The 14,521-nt window shown below is 39.7% G+C and overlaps 1 protein-coding gene across 2 annotated transcripts in view; it reads left to right on the top strand.

Annotated features, from left to right (window-relative positions):
* Positions 1–12,086: 12,086 nt before the first annotated feature.
* Positions 12,087–14,521, top strand: part of MMAA (metabolism of cobalamin associated A) — a 37,957-nt gene continuing 35,522 nt past the window's right edge. The window contains exon 1 of one of the 2 annotated variants that reach the window (XM_017534690.2): positions 12,087–12,172. The gene's annotated coding sequence lies outside the window, so the exon portion shown is untranslated. The remainder of the gene's footprint in view (positions 12,173–14,521) is intronic. The other variant, XM_037740570.1, reaches the window with a different exon arrangement.

Raw genomic sequence — 14,521 nt, forward strand, 5'->3', positions numbered from 1 at the left:
TAGATATTAATCTTTTAAATTATAATCTTAGAATTTTTTTTACCCACACAGTTAATGACACAGTTATAAAATGAAAATCTTTCTTAGAGGTAACATGTCTAAGCATATTGTTTTCTATATATGAAGGCATTTTCCCTACATGTCTGTGCATATTGTTTTCTATATATGAAGATATTTTCCCTTCTATTACTTTAGAATATTTAATATTTTCATTAACTAATGATACTTGGCAAAGCATATCATTAGTGTCTGTAACAAGATTGTTTTTTTTCACTGTCAGATTTTAATCCCCTACATCCCTTTCACTGTTGAATACACATACAAACTACACCAGAGTGGTCTTTCTGTGCCTTCTTTCTCCAGTAAGCAATGTGATGACCATGATGACTGTGGGTTTTTTGGTGTATGTGAAAGGGGGAAGGTGGGTTATGCTGTAGACTGTCACCTTTGTCTTATTTTTGTTCTTACCAACCATACATTTAGAACAAAATGGGCAAGAATGTAACCTCTAAATAGGACTTTGGGAAGCCCACCACCACATCCTTAATCATTGTTAAGACTTATTTATAGACCAGGAGCAGTGGCTCACGTCTGTAATCCCCACACTTCGGGGGGCCGAGGTGGTCAAATCATGAGGTCAGGAGTTCAAGACTAGCCTGGCCAACATAGTGAAACTCTGTCTCTACTAAAAATACAAAAAATTAGATGGACTCAGTGGCAGGCGCCTGTAATCCCAGCTACTTGGGAGGCTGAGGCAGGAGAATTGCTTAAACCCGGGAGGCAGAGGTTGCAGTGAGTTGAGATCACGCCACTGCACTCCAGCCCAGGTGACAGTGCAAGTCTGTCTCAAAAAAAAAAAAAAAAAAAAGTAAAGTGGTTTCTCATAGAAAATTTGAAAACAGCATGGCAATACAAACAAGCAGGAGGAAAATGGTGCATTTAATCACATCACACCAAGGCAACCATTAATAATTAGCTTTGCTCCTTTCCTTCTAATATTTCCTCTAAAATTGTTTTTACATAATTGAGACTCTTATTATTATATAATAGGCATTTTCCATTATTAAAAATTATTGAACAGAATCATGTTTAAATACCTTGACAATATATTATTATTTGCTTCACATTTATTTAGTATTAGACTGGAATTTCCAATATATTTGTATTATTAATTATGCTTGGATGAATTTGTTTTCCTTCCTTCCTTCTTTTCCTCCCTCCCTCCCTCCCTCCCTTCCTTCCTTCCTTCCTTTCCTTCTTTCCTTCTTTCTTTCTATCTTTCTGGAATCTTGCTCTGTCACCCAGGCTGGAGTGCGGTGGCATGATCTCTGCTCACTGCAACCTTTGCCTCCCAGGTTAATGTGACTCTTCTGCCTCACCCTCCCAAGTAGCTGGGATTACAAGCACCCACAACCACACTGGGCTAATTTTTGTATTTTTAATAGAGACAGGGTTTCACCATGTTGGCCAGGTTGGTCTTGATCTCCTGACTTCAGGTGATCTGCCTGCCTCAGCCTTCAAAAGTGCTGGGATTACAGGCATGGGCCATAAATAACACAGTGGATCCCTAACTTTTGAGGGCATCCAAAACCCCTCAAGGGCCTCATTCCCCAAGTTTCTGATTCAGTAAAAGTCTGAGTGTGGCCAAATAATTTGTATTTCTAACATTTCAGGTGATGTTGATGCTGCTGGTCTAGGGACCAAACTTTGAGAATCACTGTAATAATGACAGGTAAGGATTTGTTTCAATAATTTCTGAAAAGCAATGCTTCTTCCTTCTATTGTTGGTTCAACCTTTGATAATGCAAGGAAAAAATAATGTTTATTTTAGATTAGAAAAAGGAGTAGTAATGTCTATCAAAGGTTTTAAAAAATCTTTTAGTCATTGGCTTTTGCTAACTCCTTAGGACAGATTGTGGAATCTTACTGGAACCATTTGACCCTGGAGCTACATCACGATACAGCTGGTCTCATTTTATTAATGTCACCTGCTCTCATTTAATTCACTTCCTTTGGTGTTTTCCTTCCCGTGGAAAGTCTCTGACAGCTGTCCTACATACTTCCTTATGAATACAAAAGCTCATCTTTTTTATTTTTAGCTTTTATGAGCCAATTACTCTTACCCTTTTTGTATTTGTGATGTTTTCATGGTTTATGCTTTCAAAAGACACTGTAGTCTATAATTATTTATGATTGTTCTTTAAAAAGAATTTTTTAAAACATCTTTTACTACATTCTGTTGACATATTTAGGTCTGAGCCTAATGTCAAATACTAGCAGCAAGATGACTTCTCACTTCATTGGCACCATCATGTGGTGAAATTGTGCACTACATTGAAACATTTGCCAACATGGTGCCATTTTATCACATCTTATATATAGATAACACTGAAATTGGAGCAATCATAAGTTAGGGAATCTGAAATAATCCTGTTACTTTAGTAAATGCACAAAAAAGTAAGCACCAATGATTAAGTATGTGGACACTGAAGTCAATTACATGAGTTCAAAGCCAGGCTTTTGTACTAACATATGACATTGGGCACATTGGTTAATATCCATATGTAAAATGGGATACCAGTAGTATCTGCCTCACAGGGATGTTGACAATGGCCATAAAGTGGTTTAATAATATCATCTGTGATTGTTACTATGCCATCACATTTGATTTTCCTTTTATGTTCAAACCAAGAAAAGAAAGAGTATCAGAAGACTTCCCCTGTGACTTTAGAAAATTACACCAAAACAAAATAATTATTTTCAGAATGATTAGAAGTAACATGAAGTTAAAAACTGTAAAAGATCAAGATTGAAAAAACATTTAAATAAAAATTATTTTATTAAAACAGCAACTTCTGAACTTTAACCAAGTGAAATTTGAAAATTAATCTGTTTATATTAAGCATAATTGACAGTCAAAACAAATAATTGTTAAGGATGAGTAACTTAAAACCTTTTAAGGGTCAAAAATGCTTTTTAAAATTAAAAATGATTTATAGTCCCCAATGCTCTCAATGATCTATTGAAAAAGAAATGTATAATTTTATAAAGCCTTGAAGGAGATACATGTGGGACAAATTTGTATGTTGGAAACCTTTCTGTTAAAAAGTAAATTATAATTATTTTATCAGAATAATAGTGAGAGTAGAAGAAAGCATGCAGGTTTGCTGTGATTTGCATGTGTTCCCCAAAGTTGATATGTTGGAGGCCTTCATTTCCAATGCACTGGTGTTGAGAAGTGAAACTTTTGAGAGGTGATTGGGTGCTGAGGGCTCTACTCTCATTAAGGGATTAATGGAGCAATTATTGCAGGAGTGCATTAATTGTCATGGGAGTGAGTTTCTGATAAAAGGATAAGTTCAGCCCCCTTTCTTGCTTTTCACCCTTACCTACTCTTTCCTTCTCTTGCCCTCCTGCTTTCCACCATGGAATGATGGAGCAAGGAGGCCTCACCAGGTGTGGGCCCCTTGATTTTGGACTTCCCAGCCTTCAGAGCTGTAAGAAATAATTTCTGTTCCTTATAAATTACCTAGTCTGTGGTATTCTGTTATAGAAGCACAAAACAGACTAAGAACATTGGTGTTGAGGAGTCAGGCTGTTGCTATAACAAATACCTGAAAACGTGGATGTGGCTTTGGAACTGGGTAACAAATAGAGGCTGGGAGAATTTGAAGGAGAAAGTAGAAAAGCCTAGACTGCTGTGAATGGAGCCCTGGGCAATTCTGGTGAGAAGACAAGAGCTGTGAGCAGAGCCTAAGCTTCTTAAGGATTACTTGAGTGGTCATGACCAGAAGGCTGGTAGAAATATGGAAAGTAAAGGCCATTCTGATGAAGTCGCGGATGGAAATGAGAAACAAGGCATTGAAAACAGGATTAAAAGCTATCCTTGTTTTGCATAAAATTGTGGTAGAACTGTGTCCATTTCCTAGGACTTTGTGGAAGGCAGAACTTAAAAGAGATGAACTAAAATATCTGGTGGCAGAAGTTTCTAAGCAGCAAATTATTGAAGGAGTTAGATGGATATGTTTAACTGCATACAGTAAAATAAGAGAAAACGTAAGATATGAAAGCTACAGAGAGAGAGAGAGACAGAAAGAGAGAGAGGTGATTTAGAATTTATACTGAAAGGGAAGCAGAGAAGAAAGATTTGGAAAATTTGCAGCCTGGGCATGGAGAGTGTGTTGTCCAAAAGACCACCAGAATGGCTGTATGGTAGAATGGAGAGCTTTATTGGCAATGTCAGTTTACAAACTGAGAAGACAGTCTTGGCAGGTGCTCTTTGAAGATGAAAAGGGCAGGTTGGGTCTTACACTTCAAAGGGCCTGCCTGTACAGTCATACACATTCAGCAGGTTTGGGGAAAAGCTATACATATTTATGTGGACAGCTGAGTGAATGTGTAATGGGCAGACATATGTAACACATATCCCAAGTTCCCTTTGGGGAGGGGCTTTGGCATTAAAATGAGGTGAAATTTGGCTCCATGTTAAAAGGTTAACTATAAGGTACAAAGATTGTGCATAATCTCTATAAGCTTGCTGAAACTAGTTTAAGGTCTACAGTAACTTATTAGGAAAGAGTTTTATAAGGCACATCCTCTGTCCAATCAGAGTTGCAGTGGTCTGGGTTGTAAATCAGAGTTTATGAGGGCTCTTGATGATTTACCTGATAGCTACTATTGTTAGGGAGTTTACTGTGTTTTTTCTTATAGCCATAGGAATTTGGAGGTTATCATGTCAGTTGAGCACTGAACCCTCAACCTGTAGGTAATATGTTTCCTTAACCTTGAGGTCTTAGTTGATAGAGGGGCATCTATTTTGGTTTCTCAGATTACAAGTAAAATGGTATTTTTAGGACAGCAAACCAAGGATATGGCCAAGCAACTATTTGATAAAGAGGTTAGTAGGGTTAGAAGGAAACCAGATGATATTCAAGACAGTGGAGAATAACCTGAAAGGAATTTCAGACATCTTCGAGGTTGCCCTTACATCGCAGGCCCAGGGCTCTAGAACAGAATGGTTTGGAGTGGGGGACAGCCCAGGGTGCCCTCGAGGGCACTGCTCAGGGCCACTTCCAGACTCCTCTTCCTGTATTCCAGTACAGTAATCCTGTCACCCCAGCTGTGGTTCAAGGAGGCGTGGCTATAGTTCAGGTTGTCATTCCAGAGGACAAGCAGTAAGCCTTGGTGGGATTGTGTGGTGCTGATTCTGCAGATGTGCAGAATGAAAGAGCTGTGTGGGGCATGGTGACTTCCACCTAGATTCCAAAGAATGTGGACAGCCCAGTAGATCAATGCCTAGTGGTCTTGGGAGTGGGGCAGCTCCCAAGACCACAAACTGTAGAGCTACCAGCATGCAACACCAACCTGGGAAAGCTGCAAACATGAAATTTCAACCTGAGTGCTGCTGGGTGGACGTCCACCAAAGCCATAGGAGTGGAGCTGCCTGAGGCTTTGGGGACCCTGCCCCATCCTGGTGTGCCCAGGATGTGGCATATGGAATCAAAAGAGATTATTCTCCAGCTTTAAAACTCTTATTTCTTATTGGATTTTAGACTTGCTTGGGTCCTGTTACTTTCTTCTTGCCTATTTTTCCCTTTTGGGATGGAAATGTCTATCCTATGCTTGTCCCAACTTTTTTTTGTGGAAGTAGATAACTTGTTAAATTTCACAGGCTCACAATTGGAAAGGAATTTGCCTCTGGATGAATTGTGCCTTGAATCTCACCCATATCTGATTTACATGAGACTTTGGTCTTTACTTTTGAACTGATGCTAGAACAAGACTTTTGGGACAGTTGGGATGGAATGAATGTATTTTGCATGGTAAGAAGTCATAAAGTTTGGAGGCTAGGGTGGAATGCTATGGTTTGAATGTGTTTCTTGAAGTTCACATGTAGAGGCTTGATCTCCAATGCAACAGTGTTGAGAGGTGATTAGGTAATGAGGGCTCTGCCCACATAAACTGATTAATGCCACTTCACAGGAATGAGTTGGCTGTCACAGGAGGGAGTTCTGGATAAAGGGATGAAACCAGTCCCCTCCTCACCCACCCTTCTTCCCCTCCTCACCCACCCTTCTTCCCCTCCCTTGCCCTTCCATCTTCTGCCATGGAATGACACAGCATTAAGTCCCTCACCAGAGGCAAGCCCCTCAACGTTGCACTTCTCAGCCTTTAGAACTCTAAAAAGTAAACGTTTAATTTTTATAAATTACTGAGTCTCAGGTATTGTTATAGTAGCACAAAATGAATTATATTCCATCCCCTTTAACACCATGTATAATTATTAAATAAAATGAGTAATCTTGCCAGAACCACAGTCTTAACATTCAGTTTCCAAATTGTGGTTTCCCCCAGAGAGTTAGCATTATTTAATGAATTTTTGTTATGAAATGCAAATGTAGTCTGTGTTCATTATCTTTGTACTTATTATATTCATTAAAAGCTGTCCAGAAACAGATTTTCTGTTTCGTCAACTACACCAATAATCTTGTTCCCAGATTTTACATCAGTATCTTCAGACTGTGATGGAAGGAAAGCAAGAAATGGGAACAATTTCATGAATTTTAAATATGCTGTAACTCTGTTTTACTACAATAAAGTATATAACAGCCGTCTGCAGTTGCTTCCAGCATACCCCAATCTCAGGACAGTGCCAGGTTAATGCAGTTGGTTAGAATGTGGCAGTATGTCCATAATTATTTCCCATGTGATTCACTTGGCTTGGCTGTGCAGAAAAGAATGTCTTCAGTGTTAGTCTGAACTTTTGAGGCCAACAGTCTGGAAAATCTATGCCTTTGATTATTGAGATTTGGAGATTTCCAAAGATCTATTATTGCCTTCCATTTTTATTCCATTGTGGTTGGAGAATAATACTCTATACGATTTTAATCCTTATAACTTGAAACTTATAACCCAGAATATGATCTTTCTTGGCACATGTTCAATATGCATGAATATGGGACATCTCTCCATTTATTTAGCTTTCATTTCAGCAATGTTTTGTCACTTTAGAGCACAGCCTCTTGTATGTGTTTCATTAAATGCATTCCTAGGTGTTTATAATACAGATGCTCCTCAACTTATATAACGAGGTTATGTCTGAATAAAACCATCCTAAATGAAAAATACTGTAAATTGTGGGTGGGTTTTCCACTTAATATTTTCAACTTATGATGGGTTTATCTGGATGTGACCTCATTGTAACCTAAGGAGCATTCTGAATGCCTATCACTTTAACATTATTATAAAGTAAAAAAATCCTAAGTCAAACCCTCCTAAGTCAGGGATCATCTGTACTATTATAAATATATAATAGGACATTGCGTATTTTAACATATAATATAATAGGACATTGCATATTTTAACATTTCATTTTCCAATCGCTGCTTACTAGTATACATATTTTTATATATACTGAGCTTTTACTCTATGACTTCAACATCTAGTAGATGTTGAAGATTTTCCACATGGACAGTATACAAAAACAATTTATGTGGTAGTTTTGAAAAACAGATTTTCTACATAGACCACTGTGAAAAAACAGTTTTGCACTTTTCTAATATTTATCTTTTATTAATTATTTATTGTACCACCTAGAACTTATGATACAAAGTTGAATAGAAGTGGTGAGGGCAGACAGCTTCACCTTGTTCCCAATTCTAGAATTGGATATTTCACCATTAAGTGTAATAGCTATTGATCTTTCATAGAGATCCTTTATAAATTCTTTTATTTCTAGTTTTGTGATTGTTGTCTTCATGAGTTGGTAATAAATTGTGTCAAATGCTTTTTCTGCCATTAATAAGATTTTCTCCTGTATTAATGTTGTAAATTATTATTAATATTGGGCAAATCTTTCATTCTGGATAAACCACAACTGGCCATTGTATTTTACTTTTTTCTGGGTTCAATTTGCAAGTATTTTCTATAGGAATTTTGCATCCATATTAGTGAGTAATATTAGTTTGTGATTTTTTTTTCCTCTAATGTCTGTTAGATTTTTCTTAGGGTTCTGCTGTCATTATTCCTTCCTCCTCTATTTTCTGAGTTTATATAAAATTGATATTGTGTGTTCTTTAAAGGCTTGATAGAATTCATTAACGGGCATGAGGTTTTGTTATTTTTTAATTATGAATTCAAATTCTGTAACAGATGTGTAAGTACTCAGATTTTCCATTTCTTCTTCAGTATTTTGATAATTTTTTTTCATTTTTTTTCTTGAGACAGTCTCACTGTCATCCAGGCTGGGGTGCAGCGGTGCGATCTCAGCTCACCGCAATTTCTGTCTCCCAAGTTCAAGCTATTCTCCTACCTCAGCCTACCAAGTAGCTGGGATTACAGGTGTGTGCCACCACGCTCGGCTAATTTTGGTAGAGACGGGGTTTCTCCAAGTTGGCCCAGCTGGTCTTGAACTCCTGACCTCAAGTGACCTGCCCACCTCAGCCTCCCAAAGTGCTGGGATTACAGGTGTGAGCCAGCACACCAGCCCCCAAAACTTTTTATTCTAAGTTATCAGAATCTATTGGTATGAATTTGTTATAATATTCTCCCTTTATGGTTTTAATTAGGATTTTTCAATCTCAGCACTATTGACATTGGAGGCCAACAAATTGCTGTCGAGAATTGCCTCATGCACTGCAGAATATTCAGCTGTTTCCTGGTCTCTGCTTTCTGACAGCAGACTCTCCAACTGTGAAAACCAAAAATGCCTCTGGACATTGCCAAATGTTCCCTGGGGATAAAAAAACCTCTGGTTGAGATCTGTGTTTTAATGTCTGTAGAATCTTTAGTGTTCTTTCATTCCAGATAGTGTTAATTTGTCTATTTTTTAAAATGAGTTTTTCTAGACTTTTTAGGCTGTTCAAAAGAAGACTATGCACTGGACTTGGCCTGTGGACCACGGTTTGCTGATTCTTGATCACTGATTTTTTTTCTTCTTTTCTAATAAAGGCATGAAAAAACTATCAATTTCCCTCTGAGAATAGTTGTATTTCATAAACTTTGAACTGTTGTGTTGATGGATATTAGCCAAATAATGGTTACGGAGAGTGCTTATGAAGATAAAGTGAGCTTGACTGTTAGTCCAACAAAAGAGCTTACAAATGGACTTTTGGATCTGTGAGAGATCCAATGAAGAACAGTATTAATATAAGTACTTTCTCAACTAGTTGATAAATTAACATAAACTTCCATTATCTGGCACCAATTCTTTTGGCTCCTATCCCAAAAAAAAGCCAGTCTGCATCATCCAAAACATTTACCAAGACAAAGATATTGCAATGATTTTACTGTACCTTATCCAGTATTAATTTGCTGCCACCTGCTGGGAGGCAGAAATGGGTTTCCAGAATTGCTAGCTACAATTTGTCCCCAACTATTTATTTTGAAAAATTTCAAACTTATAGAAGAGTTAAAAGAACATTCATATACTATTCACCTGAAACTACCAGCTATTTTGTTTTGTTTTGTTTTTTGGGACTGGTGTCTCACTCTGTTGCCCAGGCTGGAGTGCAGTGGCACCATCTCAACTCGCTGCAACCTCCACAACCTAAGTTCAAGAAATTCTCCTGCCTCAGCCTCCGTAGTAGCTGGGACTACAGGCATGCACCACCACACCTGGCTAATTTTTGAATTCCTGACTTCAAATGATCCACCACCTCAGCCTCCCAAAGTACTGGGATTACAGGTGTGAGCCACCATGCCCAGCCAAAACTACCAACTGTTAATATAGTGCTCTATATTCTCTCCTTCCACGTTTTTGTTTTGCTTTGGTCTGGACTATCTGCAATAAATTTGCAGACATCACGATTCATTCCTAAATACTTGGACATGTATCTCCTGAAAACAAAAGAATTCTTCTAACAACCACAATACCATTATCATTCCTGAGAAATTTAAGTCAACAATATGTCACGCTTCCAGGTTTTTTGTTTTGTTTTGTTTTTTTGAGAGATGGAGTCTCGCTCTTGTTCCCCAGGCTGGAGTGCAGTGGCAAGATCTTGGCTCACTGCAACCTATGCCTCCCAGGTTCAAGCGATTCTTCTGTCTCATCCTCCTGAGTAGCTGAGACTACAGGCATGTGCCACCACAACTGGCTAATTTTTTTATTTTTAGTAGAGAGGGGGTTTCGCCATGTTGGCCAGGATGGTCTCGATTTCTTGACCTTGAGATCCACCCGTCTCGGCCTCCCAAAGTGCTGGGATTGCAGGCGTGAGCCACCGTGCCCAGCCCATGTTCAAATTGTTTAAATCCTTAATGCTGTCTAGTTGACAGCTGTCTCTAATGTCCTCCTGCCTTTTTTCACCTTAACCTTATTGAAAGGTCCAAACAAATCACATTCTGAGTTTATCTGAGTGTTTTCTCATAATCAGATTCAGATTAAACATTTTTAGCAAGAGTACTACATAGGTGTACTTCCCATAGCCTCATAATGGCAAGTTCCTATTTTCGCCAGTATTGGTGATGTCAGCATTTTTTTTTCCCATGAAGCATCTATTAACATTTTGCAAAAGACTATTGTTCCATAGAAATGTGTTCCCTAACCTGTGTTGTTTAGAAAACATCTGAATAAAAAAGTGACATGAACGAAAACGTTTTAGAGTTTGTAGAATGAAAAGCAGGTAAGGATTAAGTCAGTTTTAAAATTAAGAAAACTTCTTCATTTCTAAGATAGCACAAACTGAGCTTTCATGAAACGTAACGCTTACCAAAACAAAACAACTGTCCAGACAAGCAATGACAAGTTTAAAGAAACGAAATAAACCATCTCAACAACTGTCATTCTGTTTGTGTTCGATAGCTGAAATTTGAAAGGTCTAATTTTATGTTATTTCCATTAAATCCTCGGCTTCATTTAGACTTGTGCTTAATTTTCTGTCATTGACTACTGAGTCTACAATCACTCTTTGCATTGTGGTAGTCTTTTAGTCCAAATAATAATGAAAATGGTGAGACCAGTAATTCATTTTTTATTATTCTATATTAAGAATCAACCTATATCAAATAGCTGCCAAATGCATGTCATTATGAAAATTGTGTGTAAGGACTGACATCTTGGTTCCATATACTAATTATACTGCATGGCCCCCATTTATAACCATATCGACTTGTCATAATTTGATCCTGGCTACTGCCTATGGATGCTATCTTTATCACATCATAGCAAACACTTGAGAGATTAAGTTTTTCTTTAAAATCCTAGAATAGCATACAACGGCTTTACTACTTATTACGTCACCTAAGAGGCTTTTTAAAAATGAGTTGCCATTCCGCCCACGCAGTGAGGTAGCAAATATGCCTATTTTCATCTCCATTTCAGGCTAGCGCCTTTCCCCCCTCGGGTGACTTCCCGAGGACATCCCTGCAGCAGTGAGCCTGAGTCCTGGCTCTAGGTACATGTTAAGAAATATTAATCAACATGAATGCGTGCCTTTTAAGAGAAAAAATTGTGGGTCCTTCAGCCTTTAAAAACCATGCCACGGTTTAAAAACTTAAAACTATATTATGGTGGAATGCTGAGCATTTCTTCAAATCACTGTGAGGAGCTTGTCTTTAATTTCACCGGTCTGTCAAACGTAACGCGTCTCTCCCCAACCCCACATTTTAAGCTTCCAAGGAGTGTAAGAAGGGGCTCTGGGTGTCCCGGCTGCTACAGGCTGCTGCGGGTGACGGCAGGACTTGGCCTCGTCCGACTCCAGGGCGTCGCGAAGGCCGGGACGGAACGAACGTTATCCTCTAACTTTGGGGACGAAAGATTCCATGGAACCTAAGAAGGGCAAAACCTACCCTAAAGGCCGTAAACCGCCCTCCCCTCCCCCGCCAGAGAACTTGTCGGCGCAGAGCTGCCGCAGGCCGCCACACACCGGGAGACCTTCACGCTCACGCGCTATCCGCCACACGCCGGAACTGCGCGGCCACGTCCGCGGGGACCCGTGCCATGCCCCGTACCGCCACCCGGCCCCCAGGCGATCCCCGGCCCCCAGGCGATCCCCGGCCCCCAGGCGATCCCCGGCCCCCAGGCGATCCCCGGCCCCCAGGCGATCCCCGGCCCCCAGGCGATCCCCGGCCCCCAGGCGATCCCCGGGTCCCACGCGCCAGCAGACGGCGCTGCGCCTGCGAGGGAGGATCCGGCGGAAGGGGCGGGGTCAGGCGGCACTTCCGTGGCTTCGGGCGGGTGAGTACACGAAGTACGCGCGGCGTCGGGGAGTGGGAACTGGGCTCCCGCCTACGGCTGCCCTCCCGCCGGGGGCCAGCGCGGCCCTCCGGGGCGCCCCCTGGAGGATTTGGGGTGGGGGAAGGAAAGGAGAGTATTACCGAATATTCTCCTAGGGGTGGGGGATGTTGTGTGCACAGGCAGGAGTCGGCAAATGGGTTCAAATGGAAGGTTTAACAAAGAAGGCCCTGTATATAAACAGTGTTTTATAATTCTCATTTTGGACAGGTTTCTCAGGTTATCTTTGAGCCACAGCAAGGAAGCTTTGTTAAGGTGGCTCATGTCTTGTCGCTGCCAAACCCGGTGAATGGTTAACCCGAGGCCGCGTCAGAGAAAGCCGCTGTGACTCCTACCAAAAAGTGAAATTAAAACTCTTTTCGGGGAATAAAATCCAGGATATGAAAATAGGATTCAAACTAAAAGTTAGGAACAGTATCTAGGTTCTGTCACCTGCTGTGCCGGGCAGGGGCTAAATCTTTTTAAGCAGAGGACATGCTGTCTTCATATGTATTTCTCGTTAGAAAATGAAAGGCAACCTAAACCAAAATAATCTGATAAAATTTTTGTATTCATTGCCTGTCTTGAGAGTTGTACCCTAATCCATATGTTTTGAAAACATAAGCTGATAAAACTTTCCAAGTTGGTAGAAAGCCAAAAGTTTCCAGAAAAACTGTGTGGATTATTCAGCATTTTGCGGTTGTCTACAATGCTCAGAATATTCCTTTACAGTGATTTTACACTACTGTTTTGTTCAGGGTAACGAGATTTTTAAAAATCAAAGACAGAGACGGGTTTTTAAAGGGCTGTATCCTATTAGGAGAGAGAAAACAAGCATGAAAAGTTACATAACCGTAAGAAATGTAAATCACCATTTGAGATATTTGAAGATATCAAAACCTTTATTTAGACTGGAAAGAGCTGGTGAGTGCTTGAAACAGTTACCATATAGCTGATTGTTGCCATGTGGGAATGGGTGTCCCTCAAATCCAGATCCTATTTCCTCCAACACAGGCCAAAGATCTGTATTTTTAAGTGATTTTTCTTGATTTTTAATGTTACTTGCAACTAATTTAGTTAACAAACACCTGTGGGTGGGCCAGGTGCAACTAGTTTGGTACCTCTGCAGATTTTTCACCTTAGTACAATCCTTCACTTAAAAATGGTTCAGCTAAAAATTTTTTGATTTTGCAGTGGGTTTATCCAGACATAAACTTCATCATTAGATGAACAAATAATTGAATAATAATTACTCAGAAATAATTGGAATTAGAGATCAGAAAAAGTCCTGGAGACTGGGATTGTTAGGAAAGATTTTAAGCTGGTTAGGAGAGAGATCATTGAGGGGGAAGGATATAAAAGATGAGTCAAATCTTGGGGTTGGGAGAGTGGTAGGTTTGGAAGATAGTAAACTTTCCTTAGAGGAAATTTGGAATGGCAAGTGCAAGAGGTGCTGCTGGTCTGGGGACTACACTTTGAGAACCACTGGCCTAGAGTATGGTGAACTTTTGGAGGAATTTGAGTAGACGGGTAAGGAGACCACATTCATCTTTCAGGATGAGTCTTGCTGTGAAGTCTGAAAGGAGAACTGAGGAGGGAGAAAAGAGGATGGTTTCTTAGAGGTGATTGGCACCTGCTTGGGGCCAGGCCCTGTCCTAGGCTTGCTCATGCATACTGTCTCATTTCATACTCACCATGACCCTGATAGGTAGATCTTAACGTTTTCATTTTGTAGGTTAAGGAACTTTGAGAATATGAGAAATTACCCAAGTACCATAGTTGGTTGCAGAGCTTCCTAATTCAAGTCTAGATTTGAAATAGGGTGGTTGCAGTGGGAATGTATCAAAACATTTAATGGTCATGGAATTTAGAAAAATAGAGACTTCTCAAGCAAATTTAAACCCAAAAGTAGTAATTGGGAAATCTGAATCTTACTGGAAAAGTGATCAAAGTTAAAGTGGACAGAGAACTTTAGGAAATCCCTGCATGAATTTGGTATGCGTTCTTTATTACTCTTAAATCATGATGATCTATTTAAACCTGTTTAACAGTTGCTTATTTAAAAAGTCATTCTGCTTGACAAAATTTTTCTGAAATTATTTGAAAAAGAGAAAGTAAAGCCTTCTGTCGGGGGTGGTGGGGTATGGTAAACAGATTAATGGCATTTGACAGCCTGTCTTCAAATCAAAAGTGATTAGCATTGAGGAATGGAAACACATGGTACAACACTGCATTACCTGTATGAATTGTGCTGCGCTGCAGACATTGATCTAATGTATTGACTTTGGAAATTCTGTATGCTTTTTTTTTTTT

The sequence above is a fragment of the Cebus imitator genome, unplaced genomic scaffold (assembly GCF_001604975.1).
Source record: "Cebus imitator isolate Cc_AM_T3 unplaced genomic scaffold, Cebus_imitator-1.0 Scaffold4, whole genome shotgun sequence".
Taxonomy (NCBI): Eukaryota; Metazoa; Chordata; class Mammalia; order Primates; family Cebidae; genus Cebus; species Cebus imitator.